At 47.7% G+C, this 17,963-nt stretch overlaps 1 protein-coding gene across 2 annotated transcripts in view; it reads left to right on the forward strand.

The window, feature by feature from the left end:
- Positions 1–17,963, forward strand: part of SGCZ (sarcoglycan zeta) — a 4,297,431-nt gene that overhangs the window by 738,016 nt on the left and 3,541,452 nt on the right. The gene's annotated exons all lie outside the window — the stretch shown is intronic.

A 17,963-nucleotide genomic window follows, 5' to 3' on the forward strand; every position in this document is an offset into this window, starting at 1 on the left:
GCCCACCACTCATAACTGAATGGGCAGCACCTGTCCTTGAATTACTACTGATTTATGTGTCTTAAGCATTGCTATTCACACTGCTCTCTTGGCTTAACCTTGCTTTTATAGCTGGTGTCAACTGCTTCTGGACCCTGTACAAAGGTGGAGAAGGTAAGAGAAGGTACAGACACCACAACTCACATTCATGTATGTGTTGACTTCTATGTGGTAGTGTTGCAGTACGCCTGTGGAGACTAGTATAAACAACCAGCAAGCCATCTGAGGAGCCAACACAAGTGCAAGATGCACAAACTCAGCACAAAAGCCAGGAAAGAGGGACTACTGCCCCTATGAACAGACCCACCTTGCTGCAAAAGTTTACACTCTGAATTGAAAGATGGGTGAGCCTTGAACAAGTACGTATTACAAATATGGGGCAGAGCAAATATCAGACAATATCAATCAATCAATCAATATAACTTTATTCGGTCTGAATGGTAATAGACCATAAAAGTACATTGAAATATTGCACACAGCCATACTCACTCGTAACATTTTAAAAATGATCTTGCATTAAAAACATGTAAAAAGATATATGTACATAAACAAATTTATAATTCCTCAAGTACTAATCGTAATCAAATTTTTAAAACACCATTGCATTCATGCAGAGAATGGCTGATATTTAAAAAGAATAATGGGTAAGGAAAGAGAACAAAAACCTCTTCAGGTCCACAAGGTGCTCCTACTATCGCCCTAAATTAAGCCAAAACAGCCAAGTTTCTAGCTAATTAATCTAACATGTTTTTTCTAGCCCTAATGGCTGCTTTAAAAAATGGTACAGACACTGAAAACAGATTCAGGTAAACTCAAAGTTTGTAAATAAAGGAGAGCTGGTCTACAGGGTCCGAAACCTAGCCTATGTACCAAAGGTGTTAAAAAGTGCTTTCGTGCTAGGCTGTGAAAATTGCAAAAAAACATTGGATTATTGTCACTAAAACAAGTGCAAACTATATTTCCCCCTGGGTCCAGAAAAGTTTTGAGAATAAGGACCAATGAATGGACCCTGCTCTGAAGCGAAAGAGAAGTGATCGCTCCCATCTTAACAAGTCCAAAGATTAATATATAGGGGATACGTCTGTATGCAGAAGATTACAATAATGCAACACCTAGGGTTTAGATAACTCATTTTTTTAGTCTAATGTTTGCACAATAGTTCTTAGATAATATTTTCACCTCCTTCTTGGCATTTTTGGAGATAGAACTAGGATCAGTAAACCAAGATGATCTACAGAGCGATCCAAAAGTGTCTCGTGTGTAACTCAACCACAGTATGGAATAGACCTTATCCAATGTCAGGCAATCAGATATAAGATCATTACAAAGCTTAGCTGCTGGGTACGACCAGATACTGACCCATAATAAAAGTGGCACCAGCTGAATCTTGTCTTGTGCAAAACCCTGGCTCAACTGAAAGTGGGTAATGAGAGTAGAAATGGATGGGGGTAAGCTCACAACCATCGCAAAAAGCCATTTTTCTCAGCCTGTTAAGGACAACCTTTAGTAAAACCCCAAACTCCTGCACCATAGGTGGCTGCACTAAATTATTGCACAGTACATACCTTCAGTGGAGGGAGCACAGTCCCTTGAAGGTCTGGTCTATTAAGATTGAAAACTGCGCCAGTGATGTTATTTAGTTTAGCGCTGGTCTGAGCAAGATGGGGATTCCATGACCCTGATGAACTAAAGGTTAACACTAGGTAACAAAAGTTATCAACACTCGTCAAATCGTGCCCATTGATACTAATTTTGTTTAACCTTTCTTTGCCGGACCACAAGGCATGATATGTGACTTAGTATAATTTGTTTTAAAGTTCAGGTTGTGCATAAAAGAGGAAAAACAATCCACCTGATGTTTCAGTGCATTTGGAGTAAGTGCTAAGAACACCTCATTGTCAGCGTACAGTAACGCAGGGATTGCGGAACCTGCAATTCTAGGTATAGCTAAAACCATTATTATATAAAATAAATAATAAGGGAGCCATTATACCCCCTGCCTTACTCCGCTCTTAAATTGAAAATCAGAAGAGAGTTTCCTGTGAGAGTTTAAATGGGCTCGAGCTGAGAGGTCTGAGTGTAGAAAATACAGAAAGTTTACTCAAGGGGGTCCACGCCCTGATCCAGCAACTTTACCCAAAGTTTGGGTCTGTTCACTGAATCAGAGACAGTGGATACATAAATAAATGCTAAGTAGGTAGGGAAGTGCCTGGCCTCAGTGTATTTAGAAATAGTGCCAGGTTTAAACACTTTGCGTTGGTTCCTAATTTCGGCCGGAAATCAAATTGAAAGGGGAGAGTATATCCTTATCAGCTGCCCATTTAACCAAGCGGTCATAGATGACTCTTCCAATGATTTTGATAGTACTGTCAATGAATGAAATAGGCTGATAGCACTTAGGTGACTTACGGTCCCCCTTTTTAAATATAGGAACAATCGTTGCGGTAGTCCATGAGGGGGGAATAGTAACTGATAGACAGGTATTATATCTATTAGTAATAGGGGGACCTCATATGTCAGGCATGGATTTCAACAGATCCATAGGTACCCCATCTGGGCCTGGTGCTTTCCCACCTTTGCCATATTGGAGAGCCAGCTCCACTTCCTGTAGTGTTAATAAAGGTGGGGAGGAATTCTGTAATTTATTGTAGAGGATGGCTAATATATTTGGTGCGTCCTCAAAGTGGTAGATAGAAGTGAAGTAGATAACCCAATCCTCGTCTAAGATGTTGTTTTGCAGGGAAGGGTTCGTAGGGGAATTCCTAGCTCTGATAGGCTTTACTAAGTCCCAAATAGATTTGCTATAGTTTCCCCGGGAAGCAAGTTCCAAATTCTCCCAATCTTTTTTTCATATTTCCCTCTTCCTGTTTATGAGTGCAATTTTATACTCCGAGCGTGCCGGGGAGATTTCACTCCTGATCCTGGGGCATGCATTTAGAGCTTTCCTCAGCTTCCTATTTGACTGTGAAACAGGCCCCATAGAACGATCTTGGATCCATATTCAATGTACGAAATGGCTTGAGCATGGACTCCCTAATTATGCATATTAGAATATTATAGTGTAAGGCCATTGAGTCTTGTTCGTTCTCCGCTAGACAATAAAAGAATATATTTAGATGTGACTTAAGTAAGGCTGCTAATGAGTCTTGGGATTCTTCGGTTGACGAATCCTCGCGAAATTTTCAAAACAAATGGGGCTCAGCTCCTACCCTGAAAGTGTCGGGGTGATTCGTCAAGCGGGGGCCGAGAAAAAAGGGGGGTCCCAAAACATGTTTTCCCCATGTATTTTTCCATAGGACCTTTAGTCCGAGCTACAGCCCGAACGGCTGAACAGAATTACTTGAAATTGGGCAGAGAGGTAGTCCTCAGGTCAGGGAAGTGCCTTTTGCAGGTCTGGTGTAAATCTGTTCAGTAGGTCCTGAGAAAATAGCATTTAAATCAATATATATATCTGTAAGCGCGCTCCGTGCGCTTACGGTAAGCTTACCGTACGCGTACGGTGCCGTGCGCGAGCTCAATTCTGATTGGTGGTTACATGACTGTATACATTCGAATCGGTCGAAATCAGAAAGTATCGGCCGCCATTTTCTGTCTCTCGCACTGAAAAACAAAGGTTGATAGCATGAAAAGGGGGCAACAAAGAGAGTTGCAGACCCCCTAGCGTTCGTCAGGGGGTTTACGAAGGACCAAAAAGTATGAAAAATAAATTTTATAATTTAAAAAAAAAATCACGGAGTGCGCGTACGGTAAGCTTACCGTACGCGTACGGTAAAAAAAATAGAAAAAAAAAAGAATTAACAATCACATTTAATATATAAATCTAAGGACCCCCAAGGGAGAAAAAAACAATTGATATTTTGTTAAAAAAGACGAGGCGTGCACGGTACGAAATGCGCAACATGGGCGCGCGGTGCGCGTAGCGCACCGAGTGCCCACAGCGCGCGCACGGTGCGCGAAGAGCACCGTGCGCGCAAAAATTACAAATAAATACATAACTTAGCATTTAAAAAACGTACAAATTCACTGAAAAAACCATAGGTTTCACACACGTTATAGTTAGGAATTAGCATTTAAAAAACCTTGCAAATTCACTTAAAAAACCATTGGTTTCACACAAGTTATAGTTAGCTGTACATTTCACTCGTAAAAAACCAATGAAATTCCACGTTATAGTTAGATCAGGTAACTATAACTTGCGCGACCGCAATGCACAATGTGTCATTTCAGATGTCATCATTGATGTCATGAGTGATGTCACTGACCATGTCATAAGTGATGTAATATGTGACGTCATCAGCAGTTTATTGTGGGCGCGCAAGTTATAGTTACCTGATCTAACTATAACGTGGAATTTCATTGGTTTTTTACGAGTGAAATGTACAGCTAACTATAACTTGTGTGAAACATATGGTTTTTTAAGTGAATATATATATATATTATGTATATCTGTATACATATAATATATATATATATATATAATTATAAATACGCAAAAATGAAGCAGAGAACTCTGGGCAGTTTTCAAGTATAGGTGCTAAGCAGCTCCTGTATAGAGAACCCTCAACACCAGCAGCACTCTAAATGTGTTCACCTCAAATTTCTGCTTTTCTTTCAAAGTTTTTAAATGTAGGATTAGCACAGTTCCATCAACACTGAGCTAGAAAGGGACAAAGTATTTTGCCATTTCTACAGCAAAGTTTTTAAGCATAGGACTAGCATAGTGCTATCCATGTCGAGCTGTAAAATGACAAAAGCCTTTTACTACCCCAAGCACGGTATTACAGCTTTGAATTGTTAAAATACCAATCAAGCCAACCTGAAATGAATAAAAGCAACCCCTTACACGTTTTTTTGCTCTCATTAGAGCTCTTCAGAGGGGTATAGCTTTGTCCAGAAACACGCAGCACCCAATCGAAGTCAAAACAATACTATCTCAGGATAGAGTGAAGCAGAAATTATGCAAAACAGAAGCAGAGAACTCTGGGTAGTTCTCAGGTTTAGGTTGAAAGCAGCTCATAAATAGAGCACCCTCAACACCAGTGACACTCTAAATGTGCTCACCTCAAATGTCGGCTTTTCTATCAAAGGCTTTAAGCGTAGCATTAGCACAGTGGCATCCATGCTAAGACAGAAAGGGACAAAATCTTTTGCCATTTCTACAGCAAGTTTTTAAGCATAGGACTAGCACAGTGCTATCCATGCCAAGCTGTAAAATGACAAAAGCCTTTTACCACAACAGGCACAGTATTACAGCTGTGAATTGGTAAAATGCCAACCAAGCCAACATGAAAAGAAAAAAAGTAGCCGCAGAATAGACTATGGGAATACAACTGTTAGACCTGGCACCATTGGAGCGGGTCTCCCTTCCATTTTCTGCCTTTGCCTCCTGTGTTTTGCTGTGTGTTGGACACCAATTTTGGTGGTCTAGATGCTGTGGGGACTTTGCCACTGCTGTTCAGTGCCAAAGTGCAAGTGCTCCCTTTTGTAAATTGTGTTATGGATTAGCGCTTCCATGATTGGCTATTTGATTTACTTGTCATGCCCTAGTATAGTGCACTGAGGACCTGTACATCAAATGCTGCTAGTGGGCTGCAGCAGTGATTCTGCCACCCACACAAGCAGCCTGTAAAATCTAGCTCTGACCTGTGTGCAGTCTGGGACTGTCAGGTCGACTTAGCAAGTGCACCCACTTGCCAGTCCCTAAACATTCTCTTTTCTACATATCAGTCACCCTTAAGGTAAGTCCAAGGGACCCCTGTGGGCAGGGTGCATTGTATGTGAAAGGTAGGACATGCCCTGATGTGTGTGGCATGTCCTGATGGCGAAATACTGCCAATTTCAGGTTTTTTTCACTATTGCATGGCTATCTGTTCCTATGGGACAGAATGGGGAGTTTGTTTATAACATCTTATAAACATAAATGACCCTGAGAACAAGATAGAAAAATAAAGTTTAACATTCCTGAACTCAGAATGTTAAAGTGCATCTTTTAGTGAGGGTGTTTTTTACATTCTGTGTTTGAAAATACCACTTTTAAAAAGTAGGTATTTTCTTGCTCAGCCATTCGGAAGGCCACTGCTGGGTTTGTGCATTAACTGCCTGGTTTTGGGATGACAGGGGCTGGGGAGGAGCAGTGGCTCCAGAGAGTCTAGGTGGGTCAGGAAAGGTCTGAGTAGACCTGGGCTGCATTTAGAGTTGGGGGAGGAGATTTCCTTTCACCTGCATGGGCCTGGTCTGCCTTCAACAATGCTGTCTCCACCTCCTGCCAGGAAGCTGCACCAGTGAAGACAGAAATGGTTTTGGCTGGGTACAGACACTTTCTGCCTTCAGAGATCAAATAATTTTGTGGCATAAATATTGGGGTCCAGAGCCCAGAGCTTGAGATCACTACTGGAATATCAAGCGAAACCTTTGCCAAGGAGAAAAGCCGGATAAGCTGAGGAGGAATACTGCCCCTATGCTGTTTGCTGTCTGGGGTTGGCCTGCAGTGGCTGCTTGCTGCCAAGGAAAGGAAAAAAAGGACTTTGCTGTTTGCTTTGTCACCTGCTTGAAGAAAAGATCTCCAAGGGCTTGAAACTGAGCTAGCCTCCTGTTCTGAAGTCTCAGGGACACAAAGACTTCATCCCTTCTGTCTCTTTGTATCTGGAACTGCTGTTTCAGCTGCCACAGAATGAAACTGCAACACTGACGCCGGCGAGCAACACTGTAACCTGCACCGAAGCCATGGGCACCGTTTGTAAAGCGCACGATGCACCGCCCCGACTTGCACCATAGGCCGGACACCTGCTGATGCCGTGCCGCATCGACTCCAAAGACATCAACGAGGCTACTGCGCTGCCTGCACCGGAGCCAAGGACACCACTCGTGACGTCCATGACGCAACGTCCCAACTTGCACCGCAGCCACGACTTCATCAATGCCGGTGCTTTATCAACGCGGAGCCGAACCTCGACTTGGGTGACTCCTAAATCCATCGACATTGCACCGTCGTAAGGAACTGACGCCTCTCCGCCATCCGTGACGTCACCTCCCCAACACAGTAAGGAACCGACATCTCACCTCCCCTACATTACAGTATGGAACAGAGGCATCTCCTCCCCTGAGGTCGTAAGGAACCGACGCCGCAGGCACCAATGAAGCATCACCTCCCTGACGCCGTCTTTGCTTTCAATTTCAAGGTACTGTTCTTTGTGGGTCTGCTTGACTCCGGGCCCGACGCCACGCACCTTGCGGTCGGCGCCGTTCTTTGGGATTTTCATCTGTCACGACGTCGTAATGACTCCAGGTGGAGTTATTTGTTGCTAAAAGCTTGATTTAAGTGAATTACCTATTTTTATGGATATTTTTCATACTGTATTGTGGATTTTTGTCATTTGGTCTTGTTTTGTTTTAGATCAAGAATACTTATTTTTCTAAAACGGTGTGGAGTCCATTTGTAGTGTTTTCACTGTGTTACTGTGTGTGTTCACAAATGCTTTACACACTGCCTCGGAGAGAATGCCTGTCTGCTCATGCCAAGCTACCAAGGGGGTGAGCAGGGGTTATTTTAGGAGTGTATCCCCCTTACCCTGACTAGAAGCTAGGGTCCCTATTTGGACAAAGATACCTACCTCTGCTAAATAGAGACTCCCATGTCTAACAACAACCTTATGTGGTTTGCTGACATCCAGACTGGCTCCACTAAGAGCCTTCCTCAACACAGCTGCAAGATTCATCACCGGCTCCAAAAAGATATCTAGCCAATAAACTGGATTTCTCAGGTGGTGGCAAAACTTCGAGAAGCACCAGCACCTTGCTGTTGAAACCTCCAAAAAGAAAACATCCAACAGTACCTTTTATTGATTAGAACCTAGGATCTGGAATGCCATTCCCCCGAAATCAGAAAGAACCCTTCAATAAAATATATGTGTATATGTATTATATGCTACACACACTGCCCTGGTTAAGAATCCATCTGTATCATATAAATGATAAATTTCATGTCCGGCACCCATCTCTGCCTAAGGGTCTGTCTGTCCCCCCACAAAAACAACACACACAAACAAACAGCCCCCCGCACACATGCACATGCACACCTCTGCTAGGGCACTGCCATCACTATCATATAGGATAGTGTTTCCTCTTGATGAGACCCGTCTCTGCCTTTATTTGTATTTTCTTTAAAATATGATATACTATTTAAAGAGTGTCCCTAACTCTGCTGGGACTTTGCTACTATCATCATATAGGCTATGTGACACATTGCATCAACCTCTTCCTGAACATCAGTAAGACCAAAGGTTAAAGCTGCAAGTACAGCTGGAGCAAGGGGTTTGTCCCTTCAGTTACCACTCTCTAATAACCGCGCATAAATCAGGTCTATGGATCTTTGTTGTCAGCTGAGATGTAAAAGTAAAGGCTCAACATTAAAATGAGAGTTAAGTTGAGTTAAAGGGATATCTTTGTTATTCATTCTTTTATTTGTATTTGTTGTTCTCAAAGAGTTATCAGTAAAGGGTTAGCAATCAATATTTAGTAAATAAGATGAATTAATTCAATAAATCAGAATAAAGCATTAAAGAAATGAATGTAACAAGCGCGATCCATTAAGAAATGTCCCTATTCTAAACTAGGTCAGGATAAATGTGGAAGGGATTTAAGGTGTCAGTTCAGAAACTCATGAAGAGTTCTGATGAAAGATTCAAGCATAGGAATGAAGCTTTAGCAGTATATGCTAGAAAGTATTCCCAGCTCAAACAATAAGCAGATCAAAGAATAAAATAAGATTTCTCATAATAAGATGTTCAAGAAACTCAGAAGAGTTTCTCCTCTCAGAGAGTAAGGAAAATGCAACAGAATGAGATACTACTCTCAGTCTAAGGAAAGGATGAGCGACAACGCAATCAGTTTGCTCTGCCTTGAAAGGGTAAAAGAATCTGCCCTATTCAAAATCTGAAGCTAGTCTAGGAACACACATTAATATAAATACACATTTTCTATGTTGCAACATTAATATTCTTTCTTCTTCATGTTGACCAATAAGCAGTGTTTAATTTGTGCCTGTGGTTTTCGGTGCTCATCACTGTCACTTAGTTAAAGGGCCAGGGCTCTACCATTTTTTTTTCATTGGTAGTTGGGCCCAATAATTATAAAAAATAAAGGCAGCTGTCCTTCAGGGTGGCAGCCTGGTGTGTCTTCATAGGAAAGCTCACCCTGGTTCAGGCATCATGATGATCGTGAATCATCATGTTAGTGTTACCAGCACTGCTGTCTGTCATCAATCAATCAATCAGGGGTTTATAAAGCACGCTACTCACCCATGAAGGTCTCAAGGTGCTGGGGGGAGGGGGTGCAGCTGCGGATGAAAGAGCCGGGTCTGTCATGCTTTCCAATTGTGCTAAAGCAGATTGGATAATTGGGTATGAGGCCTACTCACTGGCTTAAGGCAGGCTAGGAGTTTACAGGTGCAGGATGGAGTTTTCTGTGGAGGCCTGATACTGGAAGAGGAAATTAAGTGTGCATGCTGTGCTGCCTAGAAATAAAACTGGTTCTCTATATTCTGCCATGATTATTGTGCCAGTTACCCACCACCAACTCCAGTTAGAATACTCTTCCGATGTGCTGCACTGCAGTGTCTAACAGCCAGCACCACCCTAATTGCTGAGCTATTTGAGTTGTGCAACATTAGGGGGCCGAGAAGCAGATAAGCAGCTGGCACATGCCCGCCTGCTTAGATGAATTACAGTTCCAGCCAGCGCTGTGGTGACCTGCCGTGACTAGCCATCACCCCTTGATGAGCAGGTAAGCAAGGGAGTCATGAAGCCTTCTCAGTGTTGGGCCTTGATGATTTCTTGAGGACATCAAGGCAAGGCAAGGCAAGGCCAAGGCACAGGCACCAGGCGCGGTGTGTCCATTGGGGCGTGGGGGCGTTGCCCCCCCCGCGCACCCGCCCGCGCCCGCAGCTCCCTCGGTGTCTCTGAACTTAGTTTACTTAAGTTCAGAGACGCCGAGGGTGGGGAGAACTGACAATGCATGTCAGTCAGCATGACGTCGGACCGTGGGCGGTCCGGCGTCATGTTGACTGACATGCATTGTCAGACCAGGCAGCACTGCAGCACAAGTGCGCATGGGTGGGCATGGTGAGCTAGTTTTTAGCCCGTGCCCAGTCATGCGCACTTATGTTTTTACGGATTTGCGCATGCCCATTAGGAGCCCCTCGGTCTCCTAATGGGCAGGCGGCGGGCGAGGAGTAGGCTGTGCCCTCAGCCAATCCTGGCGCTGCGGCTGAGGCTGAGGAGTTGCCACTGCAGTGACGTGCTGTTCCATCCAGTTTGAAGAGGGCAGAGGCGCCAACGCGGACCAGGAGCAGAGGCGGTCAGGTAAGTTTTCCTTTTAATTTTCATTGTATTGTCCCGTGCGTGACCCCCCCCTCGCGACTGCTCACACATTGGTTTGCTTATTCTCCCGTGCGACCCCCCTCACCCCCCGCGCGTGACCCCCCCGCGCCTGCTCACACGTTCGTTTGCTTCCTTTGCAATCATTTTACGCCCCGCCACTTTCAAATGTCATCAGCCGCCCCTGACAGGCACGTAAGTCAGACTGTCATGAGAACAATGGTTCAGTGCAATTTGCAAAGCACTGAACATGCACATGTATGTATGCTTGGGTTGTTGTGCACTAGTGTGTGCATTTTGCATTCACTGTTTAAAAAAATAATGTGAAGAGAGTGGAAGTGGGAATGGATCCTCCCTATAAAATTACTTTTTTTTCACATCAACACAGTCAGTTTGTGTGAGTAGCACCATTTTAAGGGATTCACTAATTCTAACCGATGGTTTAAACGTTCTGTGGCTATGGCCACATTCTTCCGAGCTAAAGTTTGGGCTCCAGTACTTATTCTTTTACAAATTAATCACTCCCAATAAGATTTCAGCACGCTCCTGGGAACAAGCCTACTCCCCATCTTCGCACCAGAGAACAATTGTTTTTCAACCATGTGTCCTCTTAAATTGCCCCCTATCCTTTCTTGTTTGGAATATCATCTTCCCATGAATCATCCTCCCTGTCATCTAAATGTTCTTGTGGTGTGAACCTTACAATCAGTCGTTTAATACAAAAAAATGTCTATTTACTAACAAATAAACAATAGCTTTCGAAAATGCAACTTCTGCAGCTAAGAGCAAAAAAACAACTTGCACAATTGTTGTTTAAAGCCAAAGACAAGCACTTCAGTATTAATGGGTCTACACGTAAAAACATTGCATCTTCAGTCATGTCAAATTTAGAATTTGTACTATATTTCAAGATGACAGACAAATAGGTTTTAAGTATGGTTGGCTACTACATTTTTTCATTAATCATACTTCATTTTTCAACGTAAATTCTGCACATTTGTCTTTTTAATAAAGCCTTTTGGAAATAATTAAATTTACACTAGGTGTACCCTAAAGCACTGCTGACAACAGTTTTGTTTAGGTCCCTCACTCTTTTGATTTTACTGACTGTCTCCTTTTATTTAGGACATATGTACGCCAAGAAGGTTATCTATGCTTTGTAAACTTTACAATGATGGCCACAGCTGGTAGGCACTTACTACTCTTCCTAAAGATGTGCTATTATTGGCTGCACTGATTTGAGGAGGTAGGTTGTTCCAGACCGGTGCAGCTTCATAAAAGAAACATCTTTCACCATTTAAAACCGGTGTTAAAGCTTAAGTTGAACTAGACACATATCCACACAAGCCGAGTAGCATTTTAGTCTGCGTAACTATGAAAGAAAAGAGGCAATGTCCGCTCAGTATTTCCATATAAAGTAGGTAATTTAGAATACAATCTCTTTATTCACAAGTCTTCAGTAGAGCGCCCAGTGAGCAGGGTCCAACTGGCCTACTGGGCACCAGGTTTTTGGGTGGCTGGCACAATGGTGCCTGTTTTACTGCTTGTGGGGGCAGTTTTGTTGCTGGGGACCTGCCTTGCAGCGCTTCGAAATAAGCAATGCATAAACAAATGGTGTTAAAGTTTGAATGCCAGTGCTTAATTTGTGAAAGCATTAATGCTGGTGCTCTTGTCGGGAAGTCACTGCAGCTTGCCCCACAGATTGCCCCTTCCAGCTGCCAATAAAAGTACCAACACAGCTGCTAACAATCACACTCTTACAAGTGTGACAATTCACACTATTCCAGGCTCCCAAAGCTATAGGGATTACTTAGGCGGCAGTTTTTACTCAGCTGCAAAACTGGCCCAAGGGCCGGACTGACCGTAGCAGGCACCGAGCATTTCCCCAGTGGGCCGGAGGGGTGGGGTGCTGCAATGCCGGAGAGGTGATTCTTGTTGCCCCACCTCCTCGCTCCCAGGGCCAGTCGAGCAGGGCTGTTGCTGTTCCCAGTCAGGCCCTGACTGGCCCCCACAACGGTGAAACTGGCCCCCAGCCAGCCTATCGATGTGCCCTGTAGCCGGCCCTGCCTGCCTGTGAGTGCTCGAGATGTGACCCATTCCTTTCCTAACCACGCACCAGACGAACTGTGCCTTTTGTGTCAATAGAGGTTGAATCGTGATCCACTTTTTTAGGTCTCGCCTGAGACAGCGCTTTAGCGCTGCCAGGCGAGACTTATAGTAAGCGAGTTTTGGAAGTGCAAACAGTGGCTTTTCAGGCCTCCAAATACAGTGCATGTGCCCCAGGCGCGCGCACCATTTGGCAGCCTGAAAAGCACTGCCTGATCACTTGCTTTGATGTCCTCAGTGAGCCGTGCGGACACTGACGACATCAAAGTGCACACCATTTGCCACCCCCTTGTTTTTTCCTTTGATCCCTATCTTTCCCTTCCTCAATCTCACCCTCTCCCTGCCTTTTACAACTGCGGCCCGCCCCCACTCCCCCCTCTCACTCCCTCCTCGTTTAATGTCGCTGTCATTGTCATCGTATTTTGGAGTGAATTCACAGTTTGAGTCCGCTCGCACTACGGTGGTTCAGCACATTAGATAGAGGCGAGCAGTTCTGGGCTGAAAACCTTTAAAGTAAACATGTTGTTCCTGACTAGATTTCACATGCTTTACTTAATCTTGCATTACCTATGTGTTTGTTTTTTCAAGGATTTTGTTACTTATTTTTCACGCACCTATCACTCTTGTCTCCCCTCCCTTATAACCTATTTCCAGGTTCTCCAGCGCCACAACGTCATATAAATGGCAATAGCACTATGCAAATATAATCACTCCTCTGCAAATGAACAGACTAAAGTAAAAAAACATTAGATTTCAATGCTAAAAACTCTAACTTTCACAAATGCGAGACTGCTGCACGCCGCACACTGCTGCACGCCGCACACTGCTGCACGCCGCACACTGCTGCACGCCACACACTGCTGCATGCCGCACACTGCTGCACGCCACACACTGCTGCACGCCGCACACTGCTGCATGCCGCTGCACGCCGCACACTGCTGCATGCCGCACACTGCTGCACGCCACACACTGCTGCATGCCACACACTGCTGCACGCCACACACTGCTGCATGCCGCTGCACGCCGCACACTGCTGCACGCCGCACACTGCTGCACGCCACACACTGCTGCACACCACACACTGCTGCACGCCACACACTGCTGAACGGCGCACACTGCTGCACGCCACACACTGCTGCATGCCACACACTGCTGCATGCCGCACCCTGCTGCACGCCGCTGCATGCCACACACTGCTGCACGCCACACACTGCTGCACGCCACACACTGCTGCACGCCACACACTGCTGCACGCCACACACTGCTGCACGCCACACACTGCTGCACGCCTCACACTGCTGCACGCCGCACACTGCTGCATGCCGCTGCACGCCGCACACTGCTGCACGCCGCACACTGCTGCACGCCGCACACTGCTGCACGCCACACACTGCTGCACGCCACACACTGCTGCACGCCTCACACTGCTGCACGCCGCACACTGCTGCACGCCGCACACTGCTGCATGCCGCTGCACGCCGCACACTGCTGCACGCCGCACACTGCTGCACGCCACACACTGCTGCATGCCACACACTGCTGCACGACACACACTGCTGCATGCCGCTGCACGCCGCACACTGCTGCACGCCGCACACTGCTGCACGCCGCACACTGCTGCACGCCACACACTGCTGCACGCCACACACTGCTGCACGCCACACACTGCTGAACGGCGCACACTGCTGCACGCCACACACTGCTGCATGCCACACACTGCTGCATGCCGCACACTGCTGCACGCTTCTGCACGCCACACACTGCTGCACGCCACACACTACTGCACGCCACACACTGCTGCACGCCTCACACTGCTGCATGCCGCACACTGCTGCACGCCGCACACTGCTGCATGCCGCTGCACGCCGCACACTGCTGCACGCCGCACACTGCTGCACGCCACACACTGCTGCACGCCACACACTGTTGCACGCCGCACACTGCTGCACGCCACACACTGCTGCACGCCACACACTGCTGCATGCCACACACTGCTGCACGCCGCTGCACGCCACACACTGCTGCACGCCACACACTGCTGCACGCCTCACACTGCTGCACGCCGCACACTGCTGCACGCCGCACACTGCTGCATGCCGCTGCATGCCCCACACTGCTGCACGCCGCACACTGCTGCACGCCACACACTGCTGCACACCACACACTGCTGCACGCCACACACTGCTGCATGCCGCTGCACGCCGCACACTGCTGCATGCCGCACACTGCTGCACGCCACACACTGCTGCACACCACACACTGCTGCAGGCCACACACTGCTGAACGGCGCACAATGCTACATGAAACACTGCTGCACGCCACACACTGCTGCACTCCACACACTGCTGCACACTGCTGCACGCCGCACACAACCGCACGCCGCACAATGCTGTGCACACTGCTGCATTACACACTGCTGCACGCCGCACACTGCTGCATGCCGCACACTGCTACACGAAACACTGCTGCATGCCACACACTGCTGCACGCCGCACACTGCTGCACGCCGCACACTGCTGCACGCCACACACTGCTGCATGCCGCTGCACGCCACACACTGCTGCACGCCACACACTGCTGCACGCCACACACTGCTGCATGCCGCACACTGCTGCATGCCGCACACTGCTGCACGCCACACACTGCTGCATGCCTCACACTGCTACACGAAACACTGCTGCATGCCACACACTGCTGCACGCCGCACACTGCTGCACGCCACACACTGCTGCATGCCGCTGCACGCCACACACTGCTGCACACCGCACACTGCTGCACACCGCACACTGCTGCACACCGCACACTGCTGCACGCCGCACAATGCTGCACGCCTCACACTGCTGCATGCCGCACACTGCTGCACGCCGCACACTGCTGCATGCCGCTGCACGCCGCACACTGCTGCATGCCACACACTGCTGCACGCCACACACTGCTGCACGCCACACACTGTTGCACGCCGCACACTGCTGCACGCCACACACTGCTGCACGCCTCACTGCTGCATGCCGCACACTGCTGCACGCCGCACACTGCTGCATGCCGCTGCACGCCGCACACTGCTGCACGCCGCACACTGCTGCACGCCACACACTGCTGCACGCCACACACTGTTGCACGCCGCACACTGCTGCACGCCACACACTGCTGCACGCCACACACTGCTGCATGCCACACACTGCTGCACGCCGCTGCACGCCACACACTGCTGCACGCCACACACTGCTGCACGCCTCACACTGCTGCACGCCGCACACTGCTGCACGCCGCACACTGCTGCATGCTGCTGCACGCCCCACACTGCTGCACGCCGCACACTGCTGCACGCCACACACTGCTGCACGCCACACACTGCTGCACGCCACACACTGCTGCATGCCGCTGCACGCCGCACACTGCTGCACGCCGCACACTGCTGCACGCCACACACTGCTGCACACCACACACTGCTGCACGCCACACACTGCTGAACGGCGCACAATGCTACATGAAACACTGCTGCACGCCACACACTGCTGCACTCCACACACTGCTGCACACTGCTGCACGCCGCACACTACCGCACGCCGCACAATGCTGTGCACACTGCTGCATTACACACTGCTGCACGCCGCACACTGCTGCATGCCGCACACTGCTACACGAAACACTGCTGCATGCCACACACTGCTGCACGCCGCACACTGCTGCACGCCGCACACTGCTGCATGCCGCTGCACGCCACACACTGCTGCACGCCACACACTGCTGCACGCCACACACTGCTGCATGCCGCACACTGCTGCATGCCGCACACTGCTGCCCGCCACACACTGCTGCATGCCTCACACTGCTACACGAAACACTGCTGCATGCCACACACTGCTGCACGCCGCACACTGCTGCACGCCACACACTGCTGCATGCCGCTGCACGCCGCACACTGCTGCACACCGCACACTGCTGCACACCGCACACTGCTGCACGCCGCACAATGCTGCACGCCGCACAATGCTGCACGCCACACAATGCCGCACACTGCTGCACGCCACACACTGCTGCAGACTGCTGCATTACTCACTGCTGCATGCTGCACGACACTGCTGCACGCAGCACACTGCTGCATGCCGTACACTGCTGCATGCCGCACACCGCTGCAAGCCGCTGCACGCCACACGCTGCTGCACGCCACACGCTGCTGCACGCCACACGCTGCTGCACGCCACACGCTGCTGCACGCCGCACACTGCTGCACTCCACGCACTGCTTTTATGCGAGTTTATGCTACTGACATTGTAAATGACAATGCCTTTTATTTGTTTTACAACCAAAGCATAAATAAAAGGCATTGTAATTTTACAATGCCAATAGCTCAAACTCTTATAAATGCGAGACCTATTGCATTGCAAATGCTTGTCTTCTTTGCACCAGCTCGGAAGGTCCGCTCCTCTTTCGTTTCTTCAGCACCAACATTAAATCTACAAAACCTCGAGTTAGTGCACGGGCTTCAGACAGTAGAGCCCGGAAATATACAGCACGCAATGCCTCTTTGAGTTTCAAGATCTACTGGCAGGAAACTATGCGCTAGCTCGGAGATTTTTCAAGTTGATGGATGCGTTAAAGATGAAAAAAGAAGGGCGCGACTGCTTCTGCGCAACACAGAAAAGGGATCCTGATGGGCACCAGAAGTTCCCAAAGGGAGGAAAGGATTGCGCAGACTCTAACCAAAGCGAGATAGCGTGTTCTAATCAAAAGAAAGAGAAGAAATATTTGTCTAAGCATCTAATATGACTAAAAACTACACAAAAAGCAACGCATTAAAGCGTGAACCTGGACAGAAATGACATAGCAGCATCGAAGAGACACGAATGACAAAGCTTCGTCAATTTCGTTTTTTTCTTTATCATAGTGAAATTCTAAATAAAGAGTTACCCACACTGGCTTCAAAACGTAAGTTACCGTAAAATCCCCTTCACATACTTACCTATTTAGGCTGCATACAAAAGATCGCCAGGTAGATACCGGCCTTGCATTCACAAATGTGATCGGGCAGTAAGGGCCCGCTGCTGCGGTCTTGACATCTTGAACTGCAGGTGTATTTTTTTTTTTTTTGGGTGGGGGGTCGCATGACAGACGTCATAAGCACTCGGCCTTTCATGCACTAAGTTGTTGTCTAAAATCATCCTAAAATACACATCAGTGGATCGAAGCTAAAGATATTTTGGCTATTAATCAACCGGCGTGGTGGGCCTGCAGTTACTAGTCAGTGAATCGTTGACTTGTGGTAAGGGCCCACACTACTGTGCTTTTAGTGTTTTTCATACGCACTAAACCTTACACACTGAACTACATCTGCCAGTCTTCTGTATAGCCTCATTTAACACTTAGAAATGTACTGCTAAATACCTGGATACATCCCCCAAACAACAGGTTAGATAATACCGCAGCAAGACTATCTCTTCGTAC

The sequence above is a fragment of the Triturus cristatus genome, chromosome 2_2 (genome assembly GCF_964204655.1).
Source record: "Triturus cristatus chromosome 2_2, aTriCri1.1, whole genome shotgun sequence".
NCBI classification, from domain to species: domain Eukaryota; kingdom Metazoa; phylum Chordata; class Amphibia; order Caudata; family Salamandridae; genus Triturus; species Triturus cristatus.